This window comes from Chelonia mydas, chromosome 16 (genome assembly GCF_015237465.2).
Source record: "Chelonia mydas isolate rCheMyd1 chromosome 16, rCheMyd1.pri.v2, whole genome shotgun sequence".
NCBI lineage: Eukaryota > Metazoa > Chordata > Testudines > Cheloniidae > Chelonia > Chelonia mydas.
The window spans coordinates 9,982,648-10,010,296 of NC_057857.1; the positions used below are offsets into that span (position 1 = coordinate 9,982,648).

Genomic DNA, 27,649 nt, shown 5'->3' on the forward strand with positions numbered 1-27,649 from the left:
TTGTCAGACCCTCCTCAACAGTGGGCCAGAGGCCTTAAGGAGCAGAATGGGAAGGTCCTCTAGGAAACTACTCCTCGGTCACACCCCAGCCCTGAGGTGGTACAGAAAGGACTGGTTTCACCGACCCTGGGGACAGCAGGTTGAGTGAGCAGGGCGGGCTGGTTCTAGGGGGATTAGCCCTGATAGGCCAGCACCAGAGAAGAGATCCTGGCTCTTTCCCTCCAAGTCTAAGTGTAAAGTTTAACCATTAATTTCCTTATCAGAACTTTTGTGCTAAGAACCCTTATCTGGATTTTACAGGCAGGCTCTGGCACTGGGCCAAGCATAGAGGAAAGCATTTCATTCTTCTCCACTTGCTAAATGAAGGCAATGTTATAAGCCAACAATATTATTCTCATTAATGGGAAGGGAATGTTAATGATGGGAACGTATGTGCTCAGCTTTCAAATGAGACACGCCGTCTATCCCTGCTTCTGACCCGGCGTGGCTTAGCAGGGCTAAATTGCTTTTAAAAACCGATCGGAATGAACCTTAATTGAGGCATTAAAAACACACTCATTTGATCTTACTGGGACCCACAATTCTCTCATTACCAATGTCCTGCTTCTGATTACCCAGGCATGCAGACGGAAAGGGACCACAGATAAACGCACTGCCAGAGGGCTGCTGGGATTTTTCTTCCTCTCTCGCTTTCAAACATAATTGAAAGTTTTAACCGTATTTATTTATCTGTTTGATAGATTTGAAAGTGTAGGCGCTTTGATCGCTGCATTCATTTCCCTGCACTTTAATGTGGACCTGAATCGAATCCTCCTCTTTCAAAGCTGTTTGTTAGTTTCAGTGGAAACCCATGCCCCGCCTCCCGTTCTGGTGGAAATATAGAGTCTTTGACCGAGTGGCCAGTCTCAGATACTGAGCTGGTCCCCAGTGGAGGTGCACCGTGGAGTAGAATCCTAATACCTAGCTCTTTTCATCTGTTGATCTCAAAGCACCTTACAAAGGAGGTCACTGTCATCACCCCCATTTTACAGAAGGGGAAACTGAGGCAAGGTGACCTGATCAAGGGCACCCAGAAGGCTAGTGGCAGAACTGGGAAGTGACTCCAGGTCTGCCAAGTTGCAGTCCACTAACCCACATAGCTTCTTCTGGGAGAGGCATTCTTCTCTTGCCCTTAAACATGGGCTCTCCATGTCTGGGTAGGCCACATCGATGGGACATCAGAGGAGACACTTCTGCTAATGCTACCTGGCCCTTTACCTGCTCATCCATAAATACAGGCAGGCACCTTACAGCCTCACTAAATCCACCGTGTCTTTTTAACTGCACAGGGAATGTTTTCCGGGGAGTCTAGTTGCTTGTCTGCCTTGTCACTGAGATGCGGAGATAAGTGGATGAAAAGCGGGGCTTGGGGCATGCCGAGGAGACTTTTCTGCTGTACAAGCTGTCACCTCGTGCTGTCAGGTCAAGCCTGGTGGGGAGAGCTGTGATAAGGCAGCTGTTTGCCGAGTATCAATAACTCCTGTAGTGCCAAGTCTTTGTGCCCTGGGGGGGATGCAGAGAGCGGACGAAAGGCTTCTCATTGATGAAAATGGCTCCTCTTCCCCCCGCCTTGACTATCTTTTTATCCCTTTATCTTCACCTGGATTTGATAGATTAGTGCGCGTCTCTGCAAGATAAATGCACTCTCACATCTTCAGGAGAGGCAGCCTCTGAAAGCCAGCGCTCAGTACCTCCCTTTGGCTCCTGACAAGGCCGGAGCATGAGACGACCTTCAGTCAGCTCTGTCTCCAAGGTGGTGGCTGAGACGCAAGGCTGGCAGAGTTATTAGCGGTGCTCCCACTAATGCGGTTTGACGCGTCCACTGCCCAGGGCATGCGTTTAATGGTGCTCCCTGGCAGGGCAAACTCCCGGGAATCAGACTAGACTGTTTTCTCGGGCACAGAGAGAGAAAGTGTTAACGAGAGCTGGCCAAATTTTTGGCTTACATCACTTCACTGAAGGCAATAAAGCTACCCCCAGCTGAGAAGTTGGCCTAGGGTGAGTTCTGAAATGGAGGAGAGGGAAAGAGAAAACAGGAACTAGTGAGAGAGGCTCTGAAGGAGAGGGAGCAGGGAGAGTGAGAGGCAATAAGGTGAAGAGAGGAAAGTGTGTGGGGGAAAAACCTATCCATGATGATTTTCTCTTCAAGGCCTGCCACTATGTGCTGAGTTTAGAGAGCCCCAGGAGCCTGGATGTGCCACTGAGCTGGGTTCCCTATTGCCTCTCATATGAACAATCTAACCCTTTTCCACTCCAATTTCTTCCTGAAGGCAGCATGTTGAGCCACATTCTCTATCTTCCCGCCCAGCACAGATTTCTCAGCTTCAGTTGCTTCTGTCTCCCTGGCTCATGACCAACGCCAGGGACCTCTTGCCAGTGCTCTGCTTGAGGTGATTCTTGGTCTAACATTAGAAAAAACCCTTTGGGTATACAGCTGTCTTGAGAAGACTGTGGCTCGGTGGACCAACCTCTGAACTAGGATTCATAAAATCTAGGTTCTATTGCAGCTCTGCTGTTGACCTCCAGCAAATCACTTCTTTAGACTGTAAACTCTTCAGGGCAGGGGTTATCTTGTAGGGCTTGTCTACACACAAATTGTACACTCTTAACCTCACTGCCTTTGTTCAGTGCTTTTGCGCAATGGGACACTGGCTTTAGTTTGTATATCTAGGTGGTACAATCATATAAATTTTAATAGGAGGGCTTTCCTTTCAGCATCTCACCCGCCCTTGCTTCTGGTCCCAACTTGAACCTGAACATGCTGGGGCTGCCACAAACAATGAAAGAGTTATTTGAACTTTTTGGCTACTCCAGAAATGTTCCCTAGGAATCTGGTTTGGGTCTCTTCTCTGGATAAGCTGTTTGGGTTTTGATAGTCTTGGTTTCCAGTAAAATTTCTGATTGGAGCTGGGTCATTAATGGAGAAGAAAATTTGTCAAATAGGGTGAAATTTATGCAATAATTTATTTGCTGAATAGTGTTTGACCCACCCGATATCCAGTCATTGAGAGATTCAAGGGGGGCCCCAAAACTGGCATGGCTCTACAGAAGCTGTGCTCACTTATACTAATGAAGAATCAAGCCCTCTGAGTTGAAAGCACTTGGGTTGAGCTGACTATCTTTAGACAATGATATTTATTTAGAAAGAAATGTATTGGGGTGAGGGAACCCCACTTAGGGGAGCTACCTCCCACTAAATTCTTCCCCAATTCGGAGGCAAGCAGAACATTTGAGATGACCTTGAGGGGTAGAGTTTACATCCCTGATCTCCACTCCAAGGTGTAGGGGTCTTTGGTTTGGTTCAGGCCCAAATCCTGGATCCAAGAAATTATCAATAGAAAAGAACAGTTGGGTCATCTTGTCCATGCTGCATGTGTGCAGAATTGTTCCCTAGTGTGGGCTAGATATCCAGCTGGTAGAAATTGGTGTAGTGAAGTTGAAATCAATGGATTTAGATTCATGTAACCAGCTGTGGACCTGACTTGGAGTGGTTTGTTCAGTCCAGTTCTAAAGGTCCCAAATTATGAGGCTTCCACTACTTTCCTTGCGTGACTATTCCATAGCCTAAGTGGACCTCACGGTTCAGAATTTTCCAAACATGCCTAAGGGATGTGAACATCCAATTTCCATTCAAATTAATGGGAATCAGGTGTCCCTTAGCAATTAGGTGGCTTTGAAAATTCCACCCTCATATCATATTCCTGGGATAGGCTCTCATCTAATGTCTCCTCTAGCAGGCGGGCGTATTAGTTCAGAGTTCTGAGCTGCTGCTATGTATGAGGATGCAGGAGGAGGATGGGAGGGGTGGGAATGGGACAATTACCTGGGGCTCAGGAGAGGTGGAGGCTTCTGTACACAGAGCTTAAGTGATGGCTCTGGGGTGTGAGAAAATGTAATTCTGTTGGAGCAGTTTGTAGACATTTTGCAGCTCGTCCTTGTGAATTAGGGGCCCAGTGAAGTCATTAAACCCTAATCAAAAGCAGCTAATCAGGAATCGGTGGGAGATCTTCCAATTAATCAGGGCTGGTGCTCCATGAAGCTGAAGTGCTGGAGGCTGGGAGAATAAAATTAATGAAATTAACGGGAGCGCGGTGCTTTGTGGAAACCCTCTTTGAAAGCATTGTGCAGGGCTCGCTTGCCTCTGCCACAGATTGCTCAGTGCCTAGCAATCCTTCAGGGCTGGGATGTGGCTCTAGAAACAGTCTGGAGCTCTGGCCAAAGCCGGGGGAACATGGCGGGGCTATTCTGGCACATGCTGCTGCTTGTGAAATGATGGGGAGGGGTGTTCAAGGCATCTAAGCCAGTTCTGGCTTTGCTTTTATCCACAGCCAGCCATACCAGGAGGTCAGGACTGTATTACACTGATAGACTGGCCTAGATATGTCATAATGGCAACACTATGCTCTTCTATAGCGTCTTTCATGGGAGGAGGAGCTCTACGCACTTTACAGACCCAGTCAATAGCATTGCCCTTTTTACAAGTGGGAAAACTGAGGCACAGGGAAGTGCCACGACTTGCTCAAAGTCAAATAGGATTTGTCCTCCCTGGGAATGTAACTTGGATTCAATGGTGAGTTTCCTCCTCAAACATATTCCAAGTGCACAAATTGGCACCACTCAGCCATGCCACAGTCTTGCTGTGTGGTGAGGCAACCCTGTCCTGAGGTAAAGGCCAGACCCTGAGTTAGCTTATCTTGTGTTTTGCTAACTCAAGTGACTGCAGGGAAGATGCCCAACCACAGCCGATCCCAACAAGCAATAGAAGATGGTCTGCTAGAACACTGTCTTGCCATCTACCTGTGCTCTGACCCCTGACTGGAGCTGCTGCTTCCCTCTTCTCCAGGCAAAAAGCCACCTCTGAAATACTTCCCACCCTTTGTAGAAGCTGCCATCAAGAAAGGCACACCATGAAAACCAGCCGTGTCCATCCTGGATGTTGCAATGAGCAGGATCCGTAACTTCAGCCCAGGGAGGTAACAGCTCACCACCACACTAGGTCCTGCTAGGAGATGACTGTCCTGGGCTGTGGCCATTTCTGCCCCAGCAAGTTGTCCTGCAGCACCCTGTGAAAATGAGCATGGGGCAGTACAGTGAATAGTGTCATTAGGAACTAGAGGATATGTACCCAGATATATGTATTGTCCCTTGCGGCCTGTGCCTTGACCCTGTGGGTCTATAATTCTGTGTTGCTATGACACCATGCTGGGGTGGCTGTGTGGTGTGACAGCAGCATGTGGAACCTGACAGTGCGCTCATGCGGCAGCCAGTTAAATTATTGTGAGGTAACTATAAGGATACATCTACACTATAACAGGGACCCTGCTTCCCCCGCTCAGACAGTTAGCATGCCAAAAATAGCAGTGTTGGGGGTAGCACAGACATCAGCTCAGGCTAGCAGCCCAATTACATACCCAAGGGGTCTAGGCAGGTTTGTACTCAGATAGCTAGTCTGGTTTGCCACCCAGGCTATTTTTAGCACGCTAGCTCGAGTAGAGCTAGCGGGTGTCTGTCTGAGCTGGGAAGCATGTTCCTAGCTATAGTATAGGCATACCCAATGTCACTGTTGTCCAAATTGTAATTAGCCTGCAGTGAAGACATAGTCACAGTGAATAATACTGGAATAAATTGCCCAGGGGGGTTGTGGAATCTCCATCATTAGAGGTTTTTAAGAGCAGGTTAGACAAATACCTGTCAGGAATGGTCCAGATCAGAGGTTCTCAAACTAGGGGTTGGGACCCCTCGGGGTCACGAGGTTATTACGTAGGGGGTCACGAGCTGTCAGCCTCCACCCCAAGCCCCGCTTTGCCTCCAGCATTTATAATGGTGTTCAATATATAAAAAAGTGTTTTTTAATTTATAAGGGGGGGGTCACACTCAGAGGTTTGCTATGTGAAAGGGGTTACCAGTGCAAAAGTTTGAGAACCACTGGTCTAGATAATACTTAGTGCTGCCTTGAGTGCAGGGACTGAAGTAGAAGACCTTTCAAGGTCCCTTCCAGTCCTATGATTCTATGTGTCAGTAGGACAACTAGGGAGCAAAACCAAAGACATGTGACTCCAAGTTCATAGCATTACACTCCCTCCTGGAACTAGAGGGAGGAGCAGAACCCAGGAGTCCTGACTCCCAGTCCCTTTTGCATACTGCTGGATCAATCTATTGTGTATGTGTATTGAGATAAGTTAGATCTATTCAAGTCAGCAGGATTTGATGAAATTCATCCTAGGGAATTTAAGAAGCTAGCTGAAGCAATTACCTTCAGGAACCCTGGAGGATGGGTGAGGTTTCAGAGGCCTGGAGAAGGACAAGCATAGTACCTATCTTTAAAAAGGAATAAAGAGGTCTCAGCCAATTATAGATCAATCAGCCTAACTTCAATACCTGGAAAGATACTGGAACAAATTATTAAACCACCTGGAGGATAATAGAGTTAGAAGGAAGAGCTAGCATGTATTTGGCAAGAACAAAGCTTGGCAAACCACCCTAATTTTCTTCTTTGAAAGTGTTACTGGCCTGTTGGTTATGGAGAAAGCAGTAGATGGGGTATGTCTTGATTTTTTTTCAGTAAGGCTTTTGACATATTCCCTAGTTTGCTTATGAGACCATCATGTGGGACCATGGTTTAGATGAAATCATTATCAGATGGGTGCACAACTGGTTCAAAAACTGTACTCGGTCGTTATCAATGGTTCCCTGTCAAACTGGGAGGGCAGATCGAGTATGGTCCTGCAGGGGTTAGTCCTGGGTCCTGTATTATTCAGTATTTTAATTAATGACTTGGACAATGGAATGGAGAATATGCTTATAAAATGTGCAGATTACACCAAACTGGGAGAGGTTACAAGCACTTTGGAGGACAGGATTAGCATTCAAAATGACCTTGACAAATCAGAGAATTGCTCTGAAATGAGCAAGATGAAATTCAATACAGACAAGTGCAAAGTACTTCGCTGAGGAAGGAAAAATCAAACGCACAACTACAAAAAGGGAAATCATTGACTAGAGATAGTAGGGCTGAAAAGGATCTGGGGGTTATAGTGGATCGCAAACTGAATAAGAGTCCACAGTGTGCTGCAGTTGTAAAAAAGGCTAATATTCTGGGGTATATGAACAGGAGAGTAGTATGTAAAGCCTGTCTACACTAGAAGATTAGGTCAACATAACTACCTTGCTCAGGAGTGTGAAAAATCCACATCTGTGCAGCGTTGTTAAGCTGACCTAAGTCACTGGTACAGACAGAGCTCGGTTGACCTTGCTGGTGGATTACCTGGGAGAACCACTCCTGTCGGTGTAGGTAGTGTCTAACGGAAGAGCTGCTCTGCTGAAGAGTTTCAAGTGTGGACAAGCCCTTAGACATGGGAGGTAATTGCCCCCTCTGCTTGGCACTGTGAGGCCTCAGCTGGAGCACTGTGCCCAGTTCTGGGTGCCACATTTCAGGAAAGAGGTGGACAAATTGGAGAGAATCCAGAGGAGAATAAGAAAAATGAGAAAAGGCTTAGAAAACGTGACCTTTGTGGGAAGGTTAAAGAAACTGGGCATGTTTAGTCCTGAGAAAAGATGAGGATGGAGGCTGGGGACCTGATAATAGACCTTCACATATTTGAAGACTGTGGTAAAAAGGATGGCGATCAATTGTTCTGTGTGCTGAAAGTAGGACAAGAAGTAATGGGCTTAATCTGCAGCCAGGGAGATTTAGGTTGGGTATTAGGAAAAACTTTCCAACTCTAAGGGTCATTAGGCTCTGGAATAGGCTTCCAGGGGAGGCGGTGGAATCCCCATCAGGGGAGGTTTTTAATGATCGGTTAGACACACATCTGTCGGGGATGGTTTAGGTTTATTTGATCCTGCCTCAGTGCGGGGTGCTGGACTTTAAGACCTCCGGAGGTTCCTTCTAGCCCTCCATTTCTATGGTTCTGTCTGGTCTCCAGGGATGTTTTCAAGAGGATCAGAGTAGCAGGAAGACAAAATCCAGGGGAGCGGGAAACTGGATGCTTTGAGGAAAGGGTACCCTCTAGGCAGCTAGCAGTGCTATTCGAAGCCTGGACTCTGCTCATCTTCCCCTTCGGGTCAGTTGTAAGCTGCGGCTGTTGCGGATGAGACCAGTTTTGTCTTTATCTCTTCTGTTTAAAAACTTGACAATCCCTTCACACTGCTGCACTCACCAGAGAAAAGAGCCAAGATGTGAGAACAGTCCTCTCTCAAATTCCCTCCCTGCTGACTCCCACTCACCTCCAGCTCTTTCCATAAAGCTTACTGTACTTTTAATTCTCTCCTTCTCTCTCCAGCTTCTGCTCAACTCTCTGTCTCTGACGTTGCTCTGCTACTGTTACTTTCAGGATGCTCTGTTGAAAAAGAATAAAGTCAAGTGCATTGTGGTGTTTTGGGTGCAGCTATAAATTCTCTTCAGGTTGGATCTGGCACAAATTGATTTCGACTGCACCTGGTTCAAAGGGTTCCCTGGTACCATTTAAACTTGCCAAAGAGAGGAAGCAATTTAGGCTAAGTAACCAAAGTGAGAAGGCACATCATGCTGTTACAGTGCTTTCACCTCCAAGGGTGAGGGCTGAATCAGACAGGCATGGTGCTGAACTCTGAACTCCCCATGGTAAAAGGGTGAATCATGCATGCAGCAACATTTACAGAGTGGGTTTTCACCCCCTCCCTTCAAGGTTTGCCACATAGGGCTACATTTCCCAGAGACCTCACCTCTCCATTCATTAGGCAGCAAAATAAGTTCCCTGAACGAGCTCGGTGCAGTGGGTGCATGCTGGCTGCTGAGCTCTGCTGGCAATCTGGCCATCTGTGTTTCAGCAGGAACTGCTGGGGGTTGAAGAGTGGTGCAAACTTGGCCCCTATTTCGGGGCCAAAATAGTTACTGAGCATTCTTGAAAATCAGCCTCTGAATGTGGGAGCTGAGCTCCTGAAAATCTGACCCTTAAGGTATAGAGGCATCACACTGGGGGTCAGGACACCTGGGTTCTGCCATTGATTGGCTGTGTGACCATGGGCCAGTCACTTCTCTGTGCTCTAGGTTCCCTAGCTGTAGCCTGGGGATCATTCAACCCATGTTTGCAAAGTGGACCGAGGTCTATGGTCACTAATAGTGGTCATTTTATTATTACAATGAGAGAGTCTCTTGGTGAAATTCAGAACCTCATTCAAATTCTGGTCTCCTTCCCTCCCTAATGCTGAGGGGTATTCAGATTTGGGAGCAGAGGTTTCCTATTCAGGCCCATCTCCATAACAAGCTTCATTTCCCCACTATCTTCTCTGCTTGTAAATAATTCTGCTGAAATGTTAATTTCTGGCTTGCTCATTTTGTAGAGATTTATTTATTTTTTTTTTTTGGTACCACAGTAGGAAGATGGAGATAAATTGTCTCTACCTTGGATCTTGTGGTGTTTCCTTGAGGTCCCCATTGCTGTCCTCTTGCTGTGATTTCACTGTCAAGCACCATCCTGGCCCTCTCCTCGGCTCCCAGGAGAGCTATTATTTATGGCTGGTGGAAACAAACCAAATGACTCAAGCTTGTTCCCAGCCTCAGAGAGGACATCCATCAGCAGGGGCTTTCAGAGAAAAGCCCTTTGTTTAATTACTGAGTCACTCAAGGTCTTTCCAGTCTGGTTTGATTTGCCACATACTATTGCTGAGTAATCCATGTGGCAGTTCCTCCTCCATAGGAGGGAGGCAGTTTGCATGACCACAAGTGATCTCTAGATATCACCTTCCTGTTCAGCTATTGGTACCAACGTTTCTTTGCTGCTCTGAATATTCCAAAACAGGGGAGAAGGATGCAAGGAAACACTGCTTCATATTCAGAGCAGGTTTGGAAACAATAAATATTGTCCAGGAAAAATGTCAAGACAGAAAACATTAACTTTTTTCCTGATATTTTCCACAAAATTTTTTTAAGGGGGGGGGGAAATCAAAAACCAAACCCTTTTTCATTCTTAGTACAAATGTCTGGTTTTTATCACAGAAGGGGAAAATTTTCCATGACATTTTCCACTAACAAAAGTCCAGTTTTCATTGAAGAAAAGTTGTGACGGAAAATGTTTTCCCAGCTCTATTTAATTGACTGACGTTTGACTGGTGCTCATTAAAGCAAGGAACGATATATCGGTGTCACTTGGAGTAACTCTGACGCAGTAAGGGTGGCCGCTAAGCAAGCTTCATCTTTTCGGCTTTGCCAGCCCTCCTCTGTCTTGCCCTTCGCCACTCCCTGCTGTTCCAGTCCTAGCTTTCTTTTTGGTTGGGTAGAGGGTGACCATATTTTCCCAAAGGGAAAAGGAAACACTGCACAGGGCCAGCCCGAGGCCCCCCACTCCCCTGCTGCATGAGGTCCCTCCCTGCCACCCACCCACAGGACTGGCCCGAGGCCCCCCTGCTGCCCACCCACCAGCCCAAGATCACCCTCTATCCCCTTTACATGGGGCCAACCCAAGACCCCCTGGCCCCTACCCACACAGAGTTGACCTGGCCTGAGCCCTCCCTCCTGTGCAGGGCTGGCATTGCCCCTTGCCCCTTCCTCCTCCACACACATTCCTCCATGCCACACTAGGGGTCACATCCCACTTCTTTGGCAAAACTGGGCATTTGTCCAGTTTGCTCTTGCTAACTGATCACTTGGCAAGAGCAAATGGGACAAATGCCCAGTGTTGCCAAAAAAGCCAGGACAGGGCTTAAAAAAAGGGACCGTCCCAGGCAAAATGGGTCATATGGTCACCCTGGCTAAACTGGGTCACTAAATTGGAGGGGGATTTTGTCATGTGAAATATCCATAAATGCCTTGGATTAGGGGCTCCAAAATGTATCATGCGCTAAGCCAGACCGGCGCTAAGCCAGATTTGAACAGGCTGCTTCAGAGAGAGAAGACCCATTTCTCTCCAGCCCAGTGCAGCACCTTTGTACCAAGTGCTCTGTTTACCATATTTCCTTTGTAGAAAATGTGGCAGGGGTAGTCCAAAATCATAACATCACCCATTGGAAACCTATCTGAAGGCAGACTCCAATTTCTCTTCTGTTCAGTTGTAGCCATGGCATAGGAGATGCTAAGCCCCCACCCCCCATTAAAACGTCTGTTAAAATCATTCACGGTGTAGCTCATCCAGGGGGTTGTTACTACAGAGAATTGAACTCAAGATTTCTAGGGCCATGGCTTGAGATAAATCCACTACCTGTGAGCAGAAGCATGCAGCTGTACTCTGGCTCAGCCCCAGAATGGGGACCAACACCCCCGGCTGATGTGCTGTGATGCAATGAATGGATAAGGACTGTCCAAAGAGAAGCTATCGGTCAACCATCCACAAAGCCGTGAGGGTGATCATTAAGTGCCTGGCTTCTTGCTTTTACTGGCTCGTAAACTTCAGTATTTCCCAACTCCACTGACCATCCTGCTCTTCTGTGGATCTAGAGCCATTTGACTGTCTGGGCTGGAACATAATCAATACTGGAAATGGGCTGTCCTAGCCAGTCTTTGTTTCTGGGGTGTGCAGTAAAGTTAGAAATAGTAACAAACCAAGCAGTTATTGCAGAGAATTCAGAGGTAGGAATAGGAGAGGGGTCATTAGCAGGTGGGAAGGATAGTGTGGTGGGGTGAAAATGGGTAGTGAGCTTGGCCCTAGGTCAGCTATTTATTAAACAGTAGTAGTAATGACAGGAATCAATGTTCCAGGACCAAGCTGTCTAGGGTCCTCTGTCTAGATAGTGCCTGAGCAGTTCCCAAGCATGAAGACATTTCCTCTCACGACGCCTCTGTGGGTAGGGAAATATTATTCTCTGTCTACACATGAGGAACGGAACACAGAGAGATGAAGTGATTTGCCCAAGGCCACATAGGGAGTCTGTGGCAGAACCAGGAACTGAACTCAGAGACTTAAGCACAGAAGCATGCTAATAAACGTGGTGGCTACAACTGAGCGAAGTGCAGAATAGAATCCACTTTAGCCTTGCCTAAACTTACGAGATTTGCCAGTATAGGTTCATCTGCCAAAGCCACTTTGCCACTATAACTGCATCTACACTAAGTGCTTTTGCTAGTATAGTTTGATTTGGTGAGCAAAATACCAGTGAAATGACTTTTTTTTTTTTTGGCCAGTAAAACTGCATATACATTAGGACTTTTGGCAGCATAATTAGGTTGTAAAAAATAATTTAAAAAATCATCCCCCAAACCATCATAGCTATGACAGCAACACTTTCACACATCGACTTGGCTTGTGTCCTGGACTACTTTTTAAATTCAACAATAGAGCATTAGCATGAGGATGTCAGAGAGTAGGGGGCGGGGGGGGGGGGAGAGCTGGTGACACACAGTAGAATTTGCAACCCTCTTGTCTTGCATAAGTATCAGACACACTGAGCAGTTGTCACATCCACCTATGGAGCATGCTGTCACACAAATCAGAAGGGATGGAGCCTGTCAAGCTGTAGAATGTCAATCAAAATGTCTGTTTCCACCCCCATCCCCATTAAATACGGGAGAAGGGTGTTCATTCTCATTTGCATGGGGAGGAGAAATTCATGTGAAGTGCTTTAGTGCTTGGTGCAGTTTCAGCTCAGAGCATGTGCATGATGTGGCTGTTCGGTACCCACAGACTAGACTTGGTAATGGGATTTGAGGGGCTAAATTACTACATGGTATCTGGAAAATCTATCCCTTAAAGACTAATCATATACATCACTGGCTTTCCAAAGGGTGAGTAAGGATGCCTCACCCCCAGCCTGTCACTGGGTGGTTTGGTTCACAGCATGTGGTCAGCAAAGTTATTGCCATAAGAGACTTGTATGGGCAGTGCGGCCAACACTTGTGGTTTATATCACAGGGCTTGTGATTAAACCCCCAGCTGCTGACATCAAGAGATTGCTAAAGTTTTCATTTTAAATGGAAGCAGAGATTCTTATGCAATCATGTTCGGGAGAAAAGTATGAAAAAGTGAGGCAAGGACTCAGAAACCAGAAGGCAAATAGGCTTAAAAATCATGTCTACACAGCTCACTATTTTTAAGCCCATCTCATGATTCTGAGATGCCTCATTTATTATATTTGAACACTCAAGGTTAGCAAGGGCCGAGACTGGTGCCATCGAAAACAGCAGATCAGATTTCCTGCTCTCTGTCTTCGCTGGCTCCCAATTGTGACCGAGGGCAAGTCTACGCTACAAAATTAAGTTGGCCTAAGTTACATTGATGTATTGCCACCTAAGTTCCCTCTAAGCTGTGTGGCCGTGCAGCGGGCTATAAAGAGCCGCACAGGCACGCAACCATAGAGGCCTGGAGAGGAGAGGGGTAGGGAGTGGGCAGAGAGGGGAGCAAGTTTGGGCATGCAGGGCTACTGTGAGGAGAGGCCACCACTGTCACATTTTCCCACCAGTAGTAGTTACCGCCATGTAAGGATGGCCCTTGCTTACCCGGCAGAATTTGGTACCCTAGTGGTCCAGGGGTAGCGACTTCTGAGGGATATGGGTTCTGAAGCTGCTGCTGGCAAGGAGAGGTGCCTCTCCCCTGGCCCCAGCCCTGGGGCTGCTCTGGTGAGAGAGGGCTGAGGGGAGTCCTCTCTCCCTGCTGCAGCCCCAGGGCAGCCTGCACCCCAAACCCCTCATCTCCAGCTGCACCCCAACCCTCTGCCCCCAGCCCTGAGCCCCCTCCTGCAGCCTGAACCCCTCATCCACAGCCCCATCCCAGAGTCCTCCCTGCCCCAGCTAGAGCCCTCACCCCTGCACCCCAATCCTCTGCCCAGCCCTGAGCCCCCTCCCACACTCCAAAACCCTCAGGCCCACCTCTGCCACACATCATCTCCATATTGGTGCACACAACAAAATTCATTCCGCACATGGATGTTTAAAATTAGACGGAACCTTGATCACCTCTGCAGTAATTAAATTGCTTTTGCACGTCCCCGCTGCACTTGTGTCAGCTGTGCACAACCTCACTAGGAGCGCTTGTACCGATTTCATTGTCAGCGTGGGGCATTGTGGGATGGCTTCTGAAAGGCAGCAACAGTCGATTGTAAGTCACGTGGTGTCGACACTGACACTGCATCGACCTAAGCACTACGTCTCTCACGGAGGTGGAGTTATTATGTTGGTGTAGTGGGCGAGTTACCTCGGTGGGAGTGACATTTTTAGTGTAGACGCCTAGGGAGTTAGGTGGACTGCCTTAGGTCGACCTACGTCTGTCGGAGAGCAGGGCTGAATGGGAAGTCAAGTTTTCCTTAGAACTCAGGGATGGATTTCTAAGTGCTCAGAGCCCACAGTCAGGGCTAGATTTTTCCAAAGTGTTCAGCTGTTCTTGCAGTCCGAAATAAAAGGGCCAGATTTTCCGACTGGCTCGGCTCCCACTGTGAACCCCGCAGGCCGAGCACTTTTGAAAATTGGCCATTTATTTAGGTGACTAAGAGGGAGCTGAACACCAGAGCCATTATTCTGCAATTTTGAGTGATCTTGGATTTTTAGAGGCAGAAAACTCCCTTACAGTGTCAATTGGTGCCTGCAGGTGTAGGCTGATCTCACAGCTCAGCTATTCATTACTGGGGGGTCTGTGAAGACCTTCCTGTACCTTTTGGACTCTCCTGAGCTAGGACCACCCATCTACGGAAAAAAAGTTCCCCAATCGTTTCTTGTTGTGGTCCAGTTTCTCCAGCTATATTCTGCCTTGGCTCTGTCTCAGAGACCCAGGGATGCTACAAAGGTTCATAAGCCTTTGTAGCAAGGCCAGGTTAATAGAAATAAATAAATCTGGTCAGAACATGGGATTTCTATTCCACAGGAAATTCTGACATTTCAAAATTTGTTTTCATTCCAAATCCAACTGAAAAGCTGAAATTTTGAAATTTCCCATGGAGTGAAAATTCAAATAAATGAATAACTGGATCAAAAATAATTTTGTACCATTGAAAGGCTTCATTTTGATATCTTCAAATATTTTTTTCTTTTGTTAATGTCAAAATGTATATTTTCTCTCAGATAAAAATGTTTCATTTTGTATCATGTCCAAACAAAATATAAAATGTATTGGATATAATATAAAATTAGTAATTCAATATAATATATAAGCCAAACCAAACTGAATCACAAATGATTCATTTTGGCTTTCTCATCAAAAACTTTATTGAAATCGACATGTTCCCGTAAAGTGGTTTAATTTCTACAAAACTGCATTTTCTGATGGGGAAACCTGTTCTGCCCAAAATAAACTTTCGAGCAGCTCTAGAAAGAAGAAGGCCACGGGGTGCAGAGGTCTCTATCAAGAAGTAGGTGGAAGTGTTCTGAGGTTTACGCATTACCACCTTGAACCTCCCCCCTCCTCCCGCTAGCTGTCTAGTTGGAGCAAATCCCTGCAATTGTTATGTTATCGTAACCCCACTTGAGATCAGGGCCCCTATGGTGCTAGGCGCTGCAATGATACATAGGTAGTCCCTGCCCAAAAGAACGTAGAGCTGGTCCACACTGAAAAGTCACATCGGTATAGTTACTTCTCTTGGGGATGCGAAAAATCCACATGCCCGAGTGACGTAGTTAAGCCGCCATAAGCCTTGGTGTCGACATTGTCAGGTCGATGGAAGAATTCTTTTGATCATGTCGAAACAAAATACAACATATTATCTGTAACATATCAGATATAAGAATGTTTCCCTCGACCTAGCTACCAGGTCTCGGAGGTGGATTACCAGTGCTGACCGGAGAACCCCTCCCATCGCTGTAGTGTCTGCACTGAAGTGTGACAGTGGTGCAGCTGCAGTGTTAAGTGTAGATACAACCTTACACGCGAAGGCCCAGATCCTGCATCAGTAACTTCTGCCAAGATTTTCAATGCAGGATCAGAGCCTAAAAATGCAGTCTGCTTCCTAGCTTAAATCTTTGTGTTTCCATCTCCTACTGGGGTTACGCGAGCAGTCGGCTGAGAGCGATGTCAGGGAGTGAATCCAGCCATTAACAGAAGCACAGTAATCGAGCCAGAACTGTATTATTATTATTATTATTAGTTTTTCATTTTATTCTTTCCCTTGATTCCATGGCAATAAATCCTCCCTGGGCTCGCATCCTGCCAATCTTCCCCCTCCCTTTAAGCTTAATTCAATTTATGTGCCTCCTCTTCCTGGTAGCGCGGTGAAAAATAAACGCTGTCTGTCTCTGTCTCTCTCTTGGTTACTGTTTCGCAATCACAAACACTGTCTCTATTCTGCTGCAGTCCTCAGGGGGAGACCTATAAAATTTGACTCATGAAGGGAAAGAGAAGGGGGCGAGGGCGGGGGGAGGAAAGAAGAAAAGAAAAGCAAATCTGGGAAGGGAAAGTAATAGGGGCAAAAAAATGAAAGATTTAAAGCAGCTATGAATCGGTGGCTGTTCCAGCTTTAAGAGTCTGTTGAAACAACATAATAAAAGGCAATAAAGGTAGGATTTATGACCTACCTAGGGGAAATGGCTTGCTGCATCCATTGTGCAGGGTGAGCCCATCCTATGAGTCCTGGGGGGCTATAGTACCACCCAGCAAAGTTACATCACTGGTACATGCAAATAGCACGGTTAACCACTTTAAAGGGCTATGAGCCAGTCCCTTGCCTCGTTCCCCCGGCCTTACGAGGCCCCATATTTATGGGCTTGGCATTTTGTGTTTTAAAGACTCCATTTTGTTCAGTTTGACTGGTAAAATCGCTTCGCAGCGATCAATGATGCTGTGCTGAAATTTTAAGGGCCAGGTATTTTACCACCGGGGTTGAACCCTCAAGCTAAATCTTGAAGGAAGGGAAGGGGGAAAGCATGCAGATGGCAGAGGGAGGGTGGGCGTCTCATAAACCACCAGTACAGGTTTAAATTGCAGTAAAATCACTGGGGGGGAATAAATCTGCAAAAATAGAACAAAACACGAGAGTGGAGGTTTTTACTGCTGCTGTCAGGGACGGAATGACCCTTTCAAAATGCGGGTGATCATAACAGCCGCCACTTAAGGCAAAGCTTGGCCAATTAGGGGGGTGCGAGCCTTTATGGCGTAGCTTTTGGGCTGGTGTAGTTGGTATTCTACAGACAGAGGGAGGAGCAAGGATGCAGGCTGGAGCCCAGGGGTGCAGTCTGTTTTAGAGCAGGAGCTTGGTAATGAAATCCTGGCTCCACTGAATCTAATGGCAACACTCCCACTGGCTTCAAAAGGGCCAGGACTTTCACCCCTTCTGGGGGGGTCTATTCCTGACTCTGCCACAGGCTTCCTGGGTGACCTGGGGCAAGTCACTTGACCCCAGTTGTGGCTTAGTTTTCCATTCTGTATAATGCAGCTAGCGGTGGTCACACTTCTTTGTAAAGAGCTTTGAGAACTAAGTGTGGAAAGCTCTACATACATGCTGAGTAATAATACTCAGGGTTGATCCTGCAAAGTGCTGATGTAACAGAACCAGCCACTTACATGGAGATGCGGGCTGACAGCAGGGATCAGTCCTGGGGCCTTCCACTTCAAGCATGTGAGCCCCTGGCCTGAATTCGTGGGGCTACTTGGCGAGCCGCGAGCAAGCAACAGGTGGTTATCCTTGATGCGAGTCAGCCACTAGAGGGGCTCAGGATCACATGCACCCAGGCAATGTCCTACACCTAGTGCTCACAAGCCGGCGCTTTCACTTTCAAGGCATTTACTGATTTCAGGTGCTTCAATTTTGGAGGCATCTGGGGCCTGAATCTCAGAAAGGGCTGAGCAAAGTGCAGCTGACGTCGACGGGAGCTGCGTGCGCTTAGCACTTCCTGAGCATCAGATGCCTGGGTGTTGCAAGGTGGTCACCCAAAAGGGGTGGCACCTCATGCCAGAAGGATGGCCTGGTGGCGAAGGCATGAGTCTAGGACTTGGGAATTGAATATAGATCTCCCTGCTCTGCCACGAGACTTCCTGTGTGACCTTGGGCAAGTCACTGGGTCTATCTGTCCCGCACTTTCCCCACCTATAAAATGGGGATAATACCACTGCCCTACTTCTAAGAATAGACTCATTGCAGATTGTGAGGCGCTCAGATACTATGGGGAAAGGGGTCATATCGGTATCATAGACGGAGGCCTCTTTGGAAAATGTTGGCCTTAATTCCCATTGGCTGCCGTGAGAGTTGTGGGTGCTCAGCACCTGCTAGGATTGGGCCCTGCATGCTTTGTCCTGAGGGCCTGGCATGGAGCCTTCTCGCGTCATTTGTCCCCCTGCCTTTCCTCCTAGGAAGGAGTTTTAGCCTTCTCCCTGTCACTCTGCTTTCCGGCCACAAGTTACATGCGTTTGTTTTGAGAAGTACAGTAAATCTTAACTCCGGAATGAAAAGCCCTGCCATATCCGATACCATTTGTTCTTTTAGAGGAAGGGAAGAGGATTGGGGGTGCGGGGGGGGAGTTGGAGGGGAAAAAAAATCAATCTGCTATATAAAGAGAGCTGTCGCATGGCATAGCATCTTAATCCAATGGAGCCGGGGAGAGCGAGCGAGACAGACAGATCTGGGACAGAGGAAGGAGGGGCGGTGGGGATGCAGCAATCTGCAGCCCTCTTAAAACCCCAGCGTGGAACAAAGCCCTCATTAGTGGCAAATAAGGCTGGGGGAGTGGCAGTAAAAGGCTAAATAAACTCCTATAAAATCTGGGATGATAACTGCAGCGAGCCAACACCAGAGCTGTGCCATAAACACGCCAAGATGAGATGGTTCTAATTGTAAAAGCTCAATCAGAGGGTCCAGCGGGCATGAAATGATGGATTAGTTCAGGGACATTAATGCCAGCCTCTCGCAGGGAAGCTGCATGTGCCCCCTACCCTCCTCCTCCCTTGGAAGGGTTTGATTGCTCTTTAATTGGCCACCTTTTGGAAATTTGCACTTCGGGGGGAAGGCAAAGGTCAAGGGCAGAAATCCCCAGCGTCAGACCTGCTGCTTGGCAGCGAAGACATACAGGATCATGGCTTTCCCTTGCATATGGTGTGGCCTCTCTGGGACATGCGCATCCATCCTTGTTAAGGCAGAGGCAGTTCAATCCAAGGGGGAAAGTGGCGCGCCTGTGAATGTTTACGTGCGTACGTGACAGGCACCATCTTAGCTGATGCACTGGGGCTTGAACGGGGGAACCTCCAGAATTAAAACCATGGGGGGTTACCACAGCTTGAGCTAAAGCTCTGTAGCTGGGCATGGTCCCAGACGGTCATCCTTTGTGGACTGGCACAGAGGGAGACCTGCACCAAACACTCATAAGCGGGTCACCTGTGCATCCCTGTATGTGTGTGTGTGTGTGTGTGCGCACACATGCCTTAGTGTAGGAATGTGCGTGTCTGAGCAAGTGACCACAGGCATAATATTATAGTAGCAGTAGCACAGTAGGATCGAGGTGCTCCAGTCGCTGTGCTAGGTGCTGTACAAACACGGAACAGACTAAAAGATGGTCCTTGCACTACGAGCTTAAGGAAGGAATAAGCTACGTAGGCATGGGAGCTGCAGCTCTTCAGGGGTGTGTGGTATGTTCGGTGGGGCGCATGCAGGTGTGTTTCTTTGCACATCTGGGTAGACATGGGCATGTGCATGTGAAGATGTGGGGGTGTCTGTGAGTGTGTGGGGAGATCCTCTGCAATAAGCCAGGGCAAATATGTACATGGATCACGCTTACACAGGCATCACGCAACCTTCCATTCAGCACCTGGTTGTGTTGAGCCTTATTCTGAACACAAAGTACAATGGCTTCTGAGGTGCACAAGCTGCAGAACGCTGTATATGCTGCAGCTGCTTGCCTGGGGAGCTGACCTATCCAGGAGAAGATCCTTCTGGTTTAAAAGAGGGGAAATACACTTATTCCCCACCCAGGAGTAGCAGAGCTATGCAGGGAGAGGGAGTTTATATACATGATGGCCAGGATCTCAGAGCAGTGCCATTCCTGGTTCAGGGTGTGGCCACATTCTGCCTACTACGGCTCTGTAGTCTGTGAGAATTACTAGGTGGGCAAAACCCAGACCAGGTCTGCACTAAGAAGATTTGCTCTGCCAGCAAACCCTCCTGGTAGAAACATGGCTTAGACTTTTACAAAGGAGTTCTTTTGCCAAAATAGTTTAGATCTGTTCCCCAAATTAATTAAGCTAAACTGGTAAAAGGATTTTTTTGCCGGTACAACTGGTGTCCACACTAGGGCATTTTATGATATTTTTATAGCAGCAAAGAATCATACCTCTAACTGACATTATATCTACAAAAGTTTCTCGTGTAGACCTGGGCCAGATGTAGCTTTAGTTTTGTAAAACTTTGGCAGTCGGGCTGGTTCAGAACCAAGTCCCAATTTTTCCAGGTCTGAGGATGGGGGAGTCAGGAAGATGCAGGATTGTTGGATAAATTGGTTCTGGATCTGGCTCATTAGTGCTACCCCACAGTTGTCATAACTCCATCTGCATGGCTCCAGTTGGAGAGAAGCAGATACAGTCTTGTGCTGATCCTTTCTAAAATAAAACAAATTGCATATCCCAGTTCCCCTGTTGTATGGCTCCTTTCCCAATTACTTCACTGCATGGGGTTTGTCAACCAAAAACTTCTCCTAAGGAAGGAGCATTTCTTTAGTACTGTCCTTTGCAGTTTCTAGGTACCCAAGTTAGAAAAACATTGGCATGGATTATTAAAACTAAAATTATTTTAAAATCTCATTTATTTTTCATCCTTTATGCTGTTTGTTTACTTTTGGGAGCTTATTCATTTCTGGACAATGAAAACTGACTTGTCAATTTCACTTTTGCTCCTAATCAATTTCACCCTAGGGCTCTCATGCTCTCTCAGAACACTGTTGCAAACACTCCAGGGAGAAGGTTTTTAGGCCAGTGTCAGCTGCATTTTAAAAAATTAACCAAGTAAAAATGAGATTATTTCCACTGGGCAGAGGGCTGGTTTTGCGAAAGCTTCCTGTGGGACCTGCGCAGGTTAACATTTTTTAAATTTCCAAATTTTGTCAAAAATACCCCCCCCCCTCAAAAATCAGGAAAATAAATTGACAAAAGGCTCACAGATCTTGCCCTGTTCAACCAACTATGGAGCTGGTCAAATTTTGTTGAAAATGTTAAAATCCGCCCCCCCCCCCGCCCCCCACTTTTCAAGCAGTTCTATTTGGAGCATTAGTTGGTCTGTTGTCTCTTTAACAACTAGGAAAAGTCCAGACCAGCAAACAGAACAATAGCAACATACAGCTGAACTTCAGACTTCTCAATACAGTAGAACCTCAGAGTTACGAACACCTGGGGAATGGAGGTTGTTCGTAACTCTGAAATGTTCATAACGCTGAACAAAACGCTGTGGGTGTTCTTTCAAAAGTTTACAGCTGAACGTTGACTTCATAGAGCTTTGACATTTTACTGTGCAGAAGAAAAACGCTGCTTTCCTTTTTTTTCTCCTAGTAGTTTACGTCTAACACAGTTCTGTAATTTTTTTCTTATTTTAATTTTTTTTGTCTCTGCTGCTGCCTGATAGTGCACTTCCGGTTTCAAATGAGGTGTGGGGTTGACCGGTCAGTTCATAACTCTGAGGTTCATAATTCTGAGGTTCTACTGTACAGCAGAAGATAATCTCATTACTTCTTATCAATTTTATAACTTGTCACAACTTACAATACCAATGGTGACCGCTAAGTCTGTACATTTTGATTGTTTATCTCTTTAGGAATGCTCGTGCTTTAGAGCAGTGGCTCTCAGCCTTGCCAGATTATTGTACTCCTTTCAGGAGTCTGATTTGTCTTGCGTACCCCCAAGTTTCACCTCACTTAAAAACTACTTGCTTACAAAATCAGACTTAAAAATACAAAAGTGTCACAGCTCACTATTACTGAAAAATTGCTGACTTTCTCATTTTTACTATGTAATTATAAAATACATCAATTGGAATATAAATATTGTACTTACATTTCAGCGTATAGTATATACAGCCATATAAACAAGTCAGTGTCTGTATGACATTTTAGTTTGTACTGACTTTGCCTAGCTTTACAACAGGCTACATAAAAAGCACTAGCAAATATCTCGATCAGCTGATGCACCCCCTGGAAGATCTCTGTGTACCCCCAGGGGTACATGTACCCTTGGTTGAGAATCACAGCTTTAGAGCCTTACCATCTTGAGGATACAAATTCTGCACCACTTATGACCTTGGAAGACCCTTTTATACTCTGTAAATCCCATCCACACACACGTGAAAGATGGCGTTTCCAGTGGAATGGAAATTCCAAGTTTCAAGCAACTCTTACGTTTCTACATTTGTTTTTGTTCTGAATTGGTACTGAAGCAATTTTTTAAACCTGTCCCAGAAAATGAAATTTTTTAGGGGAAAAATACTCATTTTGGGTCAATCAAAGCGTTGTTCTGATTTCAACTTTTTCCCCTCCCTGATTTTGAATTATAATTTGAGAACAAAAAAATTTTGAAATGAAAAATCGGAATGGTGTGTTCTGAAAAGTCTTCCATGCTCTCTAGTGGGAGTTGTTGCGGATTCTGTTTGGAAGTCGCACAGAATCTAGTCTTCAGCTCTTAGTGTAAGTTGAGTTTTGCATAACTTTGTTCACAAATATTTGTTTGAATTCCAAAAGGCTGCCTGGTCCAGCCATGATTGCTGTGTATATTATTTGCCACTCGTGGATATTTTTGGGTGGATGTTTTTGTTGGCACAACAGATGTTAGGAGGGTGTTTCTGAGCAGTGGGGCACAGTTAGGGTCAATGCTGGAACCTTAATCAAATCTTTCCACGCTTTTCAGCATTTGGGATTTTTGAAAAGCTGGTTGTAAATTCACTGATTGGCCAATTTACATTTTACATCTTGCCTTTCAATATCCTGACTTTCAAATAATATGGCGTTTGCTTGTTTTTTAACATAACTACAGTGTTCTAATTATGTACTTGGAAATTAATTGTCTGTTTACCAGCTAGTTACCACCTTAACCTATTTTAACAAAGATTTTGCTTGGGAATATATTACTAATGGAAAAGCGTTGGCATCTTAATACTCACATGGGTAGATCGTTAAAATAGATTCCAAATGCAATTGAATGACTTTTTTTACCCTCCTCCCCCCCCCCCCCCCCCGCCTGTATTAGCAGATAAATAGGTGCGGCCTTCCTTTTGAATAATTGTTTACAACTTCACAGAAATTCCATTAGCTCCATGCTCCTTGCTGCAAATGTGTCTGCTGCAGATGGTAATAATGGTGGGGGGGACGATTGTGTGAAAAGGACAGGAGCAGCTGATGGAGGGAGTTTGTTTTTTCTGCAGAGGAATGGAGAAAAAAGGGAATTCTCCAGAGGCGGAAGCAGCAGCATGGGGGGCTGCAGGGAGGAATATTGATCTGGGCCAAGAGAGTTTTAAGTGAATTGCTGAAGGCAATTACACTACCGGAGAGAGCAGCATTCTGGGAGTCCTGGGGAAGATGATGTTTCGGGGGCGTTCATTTGCATTGCTCCTTGCTGCTTTGAGTCACAGCCGCATCGGTGACTGCAGGGGCTGTAGGAAAGGCACAGGAGACACCCGGGTTTTTGGAAGTGGTAACAATTGCAATCCTGGCAAGTCAGCGACTTCTGCACTTATAGACACCTGAGCCTGGCTACTTGTACAAGACTCACTGCGGGGCGGGGTGGGGGAGTGGGACACAGATTCTTCCCTCCTCATTCTCCTCCCCTCTGGGTAGAGACCTCAGCATCCCACCAGGAGGCTCATTCACAGGGGCCACGAGTTAAGAAACCAAAAGGCCCTGGAGCACTGACTACCAATGGGGCACTGCACGGAATTCTCAGATTCTAAGGTCACCTGGTCTGATCGAGCCAGTTTATCCAGTGTGACCTTCCATAAAACACAGGACTCTGTACTTGAGACACAAGCACATGTCACAGGGGACATGGCTCAGTGGGTTAAGGATGAAGCTTCAAGGAATAAGGCAGACGCTCAGCCTCTGACTCCACTGAACCATAGAGAGTGAAGGGGAAGGATGGGATGGCTGGTCCGTGGCACAGATGCCTCATGTCCCAGCCCTTTGAGAGAGGCTGATCAAAGTGGCACAAAGCACGGGGGTACGTCCAGAACCCCGTCTTTGCTCCCTCCTTGCGGTAACACCCATTCTCTTGCATTTCCCCCACACTGTACTTCCCAGAGGTGTGTGTCACTATGGGGCTGCCTGGAAATCTGGCAGTGTGTTGGCAGCCTTCAGATCCCAAACCTCTCCTTTGGGGATAGTGCAAAAAGAGATCTGGGAGCAGGGGAGTTTGGAGCAGGCCCCAAGTGCCTGGATTTGAGCTGGAATTTCAGAGTGTTGCCAACTCTTGTGATTTGATGAGTTTCACTATTTTGGGGATTTTTTTTTAAGGCCTCCAACTGCTGGAGTCATGTTATTGCCCAAGAATCTCAGCTCTCATTTACATAAAGTAAATTTCTAGCCCTCATGGCAGCAGGAAAACACGTGAACATTTGCACCCTAAAGTGTCCAACACAAGAAGACCAATCAAATGAACCGTACATTCATTATTTTTTAAAATCTCGTTATTTTTCAACCCGTCATCATTATTTGCACTGTAACTCATGATTTTTGAAAGACTTGCTGTTGGCAATACTGTTTAGGTGTCTGGATCCCTCCCTTTGAGCTGGAAATAACAAGTTGCTTTGGAGGTCTGTACAATTCTGGGCTTTATTGAACCTGACTGCAGCCCTGGGTTGCAAGGGTTCATAATCATGCACGCTGTTCTCCTTGCTCCCTGGCAAGCCATCACTGCTCCCACAGATGCATCTTGCATTTGCTGCAGCCCCCGAGAGAAATGCCAGTTTCCCTGGAGCAGCTTTCAGAACTGGTTAGTAACAACAGCATGGGAATTGAGAGGCAGCTGTCCTCTGCAGGGAGCCCCATTCTCCAGGGCAAATCTCACCCTTCTCTCTTGTTGGAAGTCCATGCCATCTTTCTAAAGTGGTCAGATGAGAAGTGCGCAGAACCTCCAGCAATTTGCCCTGTGGGTTCTGCAACCCAGTGGGCACCTGATGACAAGCTTGTTGCATCCAGTTATCATCTGGTCCTGCCCCGCCCTGCGCGTGGACTGACAGTCTTTCTAACTGATGGCAGGTTAACATGGTGCTGTGCGTGGTGGGGGCACCTGTAATAGTATTGGGCATTATCACCTTCCAAGTGCTTCATGCACATCAACTCATTCCTTCCTTCAGGGCAGGAGGTATTTATCAACCCCTTTTAATGGATAGGGAAACTGAGGCACAGAACTTGTGATTTACTCAAGGCCACAGTGTCAGGTATCAGAACTTGGGAGCTCCCACGCTAGATCCCCCACTGGTGCAAAGCAACGCAACTCTGTTGACACCAGCTGAGGGGCTGTTTCCCGCAGCGCCGTGCTCAGACCATTGGACCATGCCTCTCTTTCATCCACATGAGTCCTGTCTGGAGAATGACCGATAAAAACACCAAATGCTCCTAACCTATGGAGATGTTTGGCTCCAACTGTCGATCCAGACTGTGTGGCTTTATCCCTTCGTTAGCCCAGACACCTTGACAGCTGGACAGTGCCCTGCTGGGCCAGTGACGCAGTTTGACTCTGCAGATGCTAAGGATCTCACTGAGTCTCTGAGCTCTGCTGCAGGGTGGGGAATTTTAATCAAGAAGGAAAGAGAAAAAGGGACACATTGCAAGGAAACTGACCTTATTTCCTGCAAGTGTGTGACTAAATTGTACGGCTAAAAATAGGTGAGTGATTTGCTTTGGTGCAGGAAGGTTTTGCTGATACTACTTGTGTTACATTAAATCTCTATATTTATGTGTGTAATATTTCCCTGGTTGCTTTGCCTGCTATCAAGCTATTGCTGAATTCTCAAGAGTGGCAGCTTGTCTACTGCTTGAAGCTGGCAACAAAAGGATAAGCTCTGCCGGGTTTTATTCCTAGCCTGCTACTGACTTTCTAAGCGGCCCTTGACCAGACACTTTGGCCAAATGTTTCAGAAGTGGCCACTGATTTTTGAGTCCCTTCATTTTCTGGGTGCCCAACCTGAGCACCTCAATACCTGAAGCAACCAAATCAGCGGCCGCTTTGGAAACTTTTGGCCTTAAACCACTCTGTGCCTCAGTTTCCCCGTCTGTAAAGTGGGGATAATACAATGTCCCTGCCTCACAGGGGTGTTGTGGGGCTTGATTAACAGATCTTTCTAGATGGCTGAGCTTCCCGGAGCAAAGGTGTCATGAAAGAGTGAAGTATGAACTTCTGGGGGAGTGCAGGTGGCTGTTTGGGAGAGGATAGACCCAGGACCATGTAACTTTCTCCATCCTCCTGCTGTTGTTAGACTCATCCAGGAAGTGGGAGGCTGAGGATGAGGTTCCCCCATCTCAGCTGGGAAATACTGGTTTATAAAGACATGGGGAGGGCACTGAGGACAGAGTCCTGGAGAAACCCAGCATGTAGAAGGATATGGAGGGGGAAGAGAAGTCATTAAAGGAGCAGCCTGCAAGCACCCTGAGGATGGATCATGACAAGATGTCTTCCATTTAGCTGGGTTTTTAGTAGAGCGGCTGGTTTTATCCCTGTCTGTGATTAAATGGAGGGTGTCTGGGGTTTGAAATATACAATCTGAGAGAATTATTTAGTGCTAAACAATTACTCTGTTGCATAAAGCTCTTACATTTGTTTACTGAGAATCCTGTACTGAATTCAAGCCCTCAGACGTAACTGTCAGGGAGCTGGAGAGCAGAGGCTGGAGTTTATGTAAATTTGACATCTTGTGTTTCACAGGTGACTATCTCTTAGCTTTCGATTGCCTTCTGTGTTTTCTCCTCTCCTTTATTTCAGTAAGGCTCAGTGCTCTTGGCGCCTGGGTGTCAAACTCCCAGCCTGCTTGGTGAGTCCTCAGCCATCCCTTTCAACACTGCCACCTTCCTCTAGATCCCTCGCAGTTCTGCTTCTGACTTCTTCCTTCCACCACTGGACCTCTTCCATGGGAGGATCTCAACCTTGCCATGCCCCTGACAGCTAGGGAAATATTTTTGATTTAGTTGGCGTTGGTCCTGCTTTGAGCAGGGGGTTGGACTAGATGACCTCCTGAGGTCTCTTCCAACCCTAATATTCTATTCTGTTTGTTGTTCCCATGTGACATGGGGAAACTGAGGCACACAAGGGGGACAAGACTAGTCAAAGCTCACACAGTTACTCTGCGCCGGAACAGCAAACAGAGACCTGGCTCCTAGACCAGTGTATGAATCCCTACATCTTGGCATCCATCTCCATTTCTCTAGCTGTAGGGTTGCATTCTCTGCTGCTCCTGGCTGTCTGGAAGAGCTTTGGAGGATGCTGCTGCTATCCCCTCTCTTGCTTCCTTCCCACAATCCAACCAGTCCTTGACAAAGAGGAACGTGTGTGTGAATGAACTGCGCTCCTTGCAGGGATTTGAATCGATGAAGTCAGTCTGCCTGTGGCTGGAACCCTGCTCCAGACAGGCCCTGTTTTGCTGAACCAATTCCTTGCAATGGGCCAAGTTAATTTCCAAGTCAAAGCGTTTACACCAGAGATCTGGATGGCCTGGTAAATCTGCCACAGAGACCCTGGGGTAGAATTCACTTGCAAGTGTCCTTTCACAAGGCGTTCTCTGAGCACTGGCTCAGCCCGGCAGCAGAGCACAAAGCGCTGCTTCTACCGCA

At 46.8% G+C, this 27,649-nt stretch overlaps 1 long non-coding RNA gene across 3 annotated transcripts in view; it reads left to right on the plus strand.

Moving 5' to 3' along the window:
- LOC122463139 overlaps positions 1 to 27,649 on the plus strand; it is an 80,945-nt gene that overhangs the window by 12,113 nt on the left and 41,183 nt on the right. Inside the window, exon 3 of one of the 3 annotated variants that reach the window (XR_006286188.1) lies at positions 8,322 to 8,653. The exons of 1 other annotated variant lie outside the window; for it this stretch is intronic. This is a non-coding gene — a long non-coding RNA (uncharacterized LOC122463139). Of the gene's footprint in view, positions 1 to 4,753; positions 4,909 to 8,321; positions 8,654 to 27,649 lie in introns of those variants that run through there. One more of the 3 variants, XR_006286190.1, reaches the window with a different exon arrangement.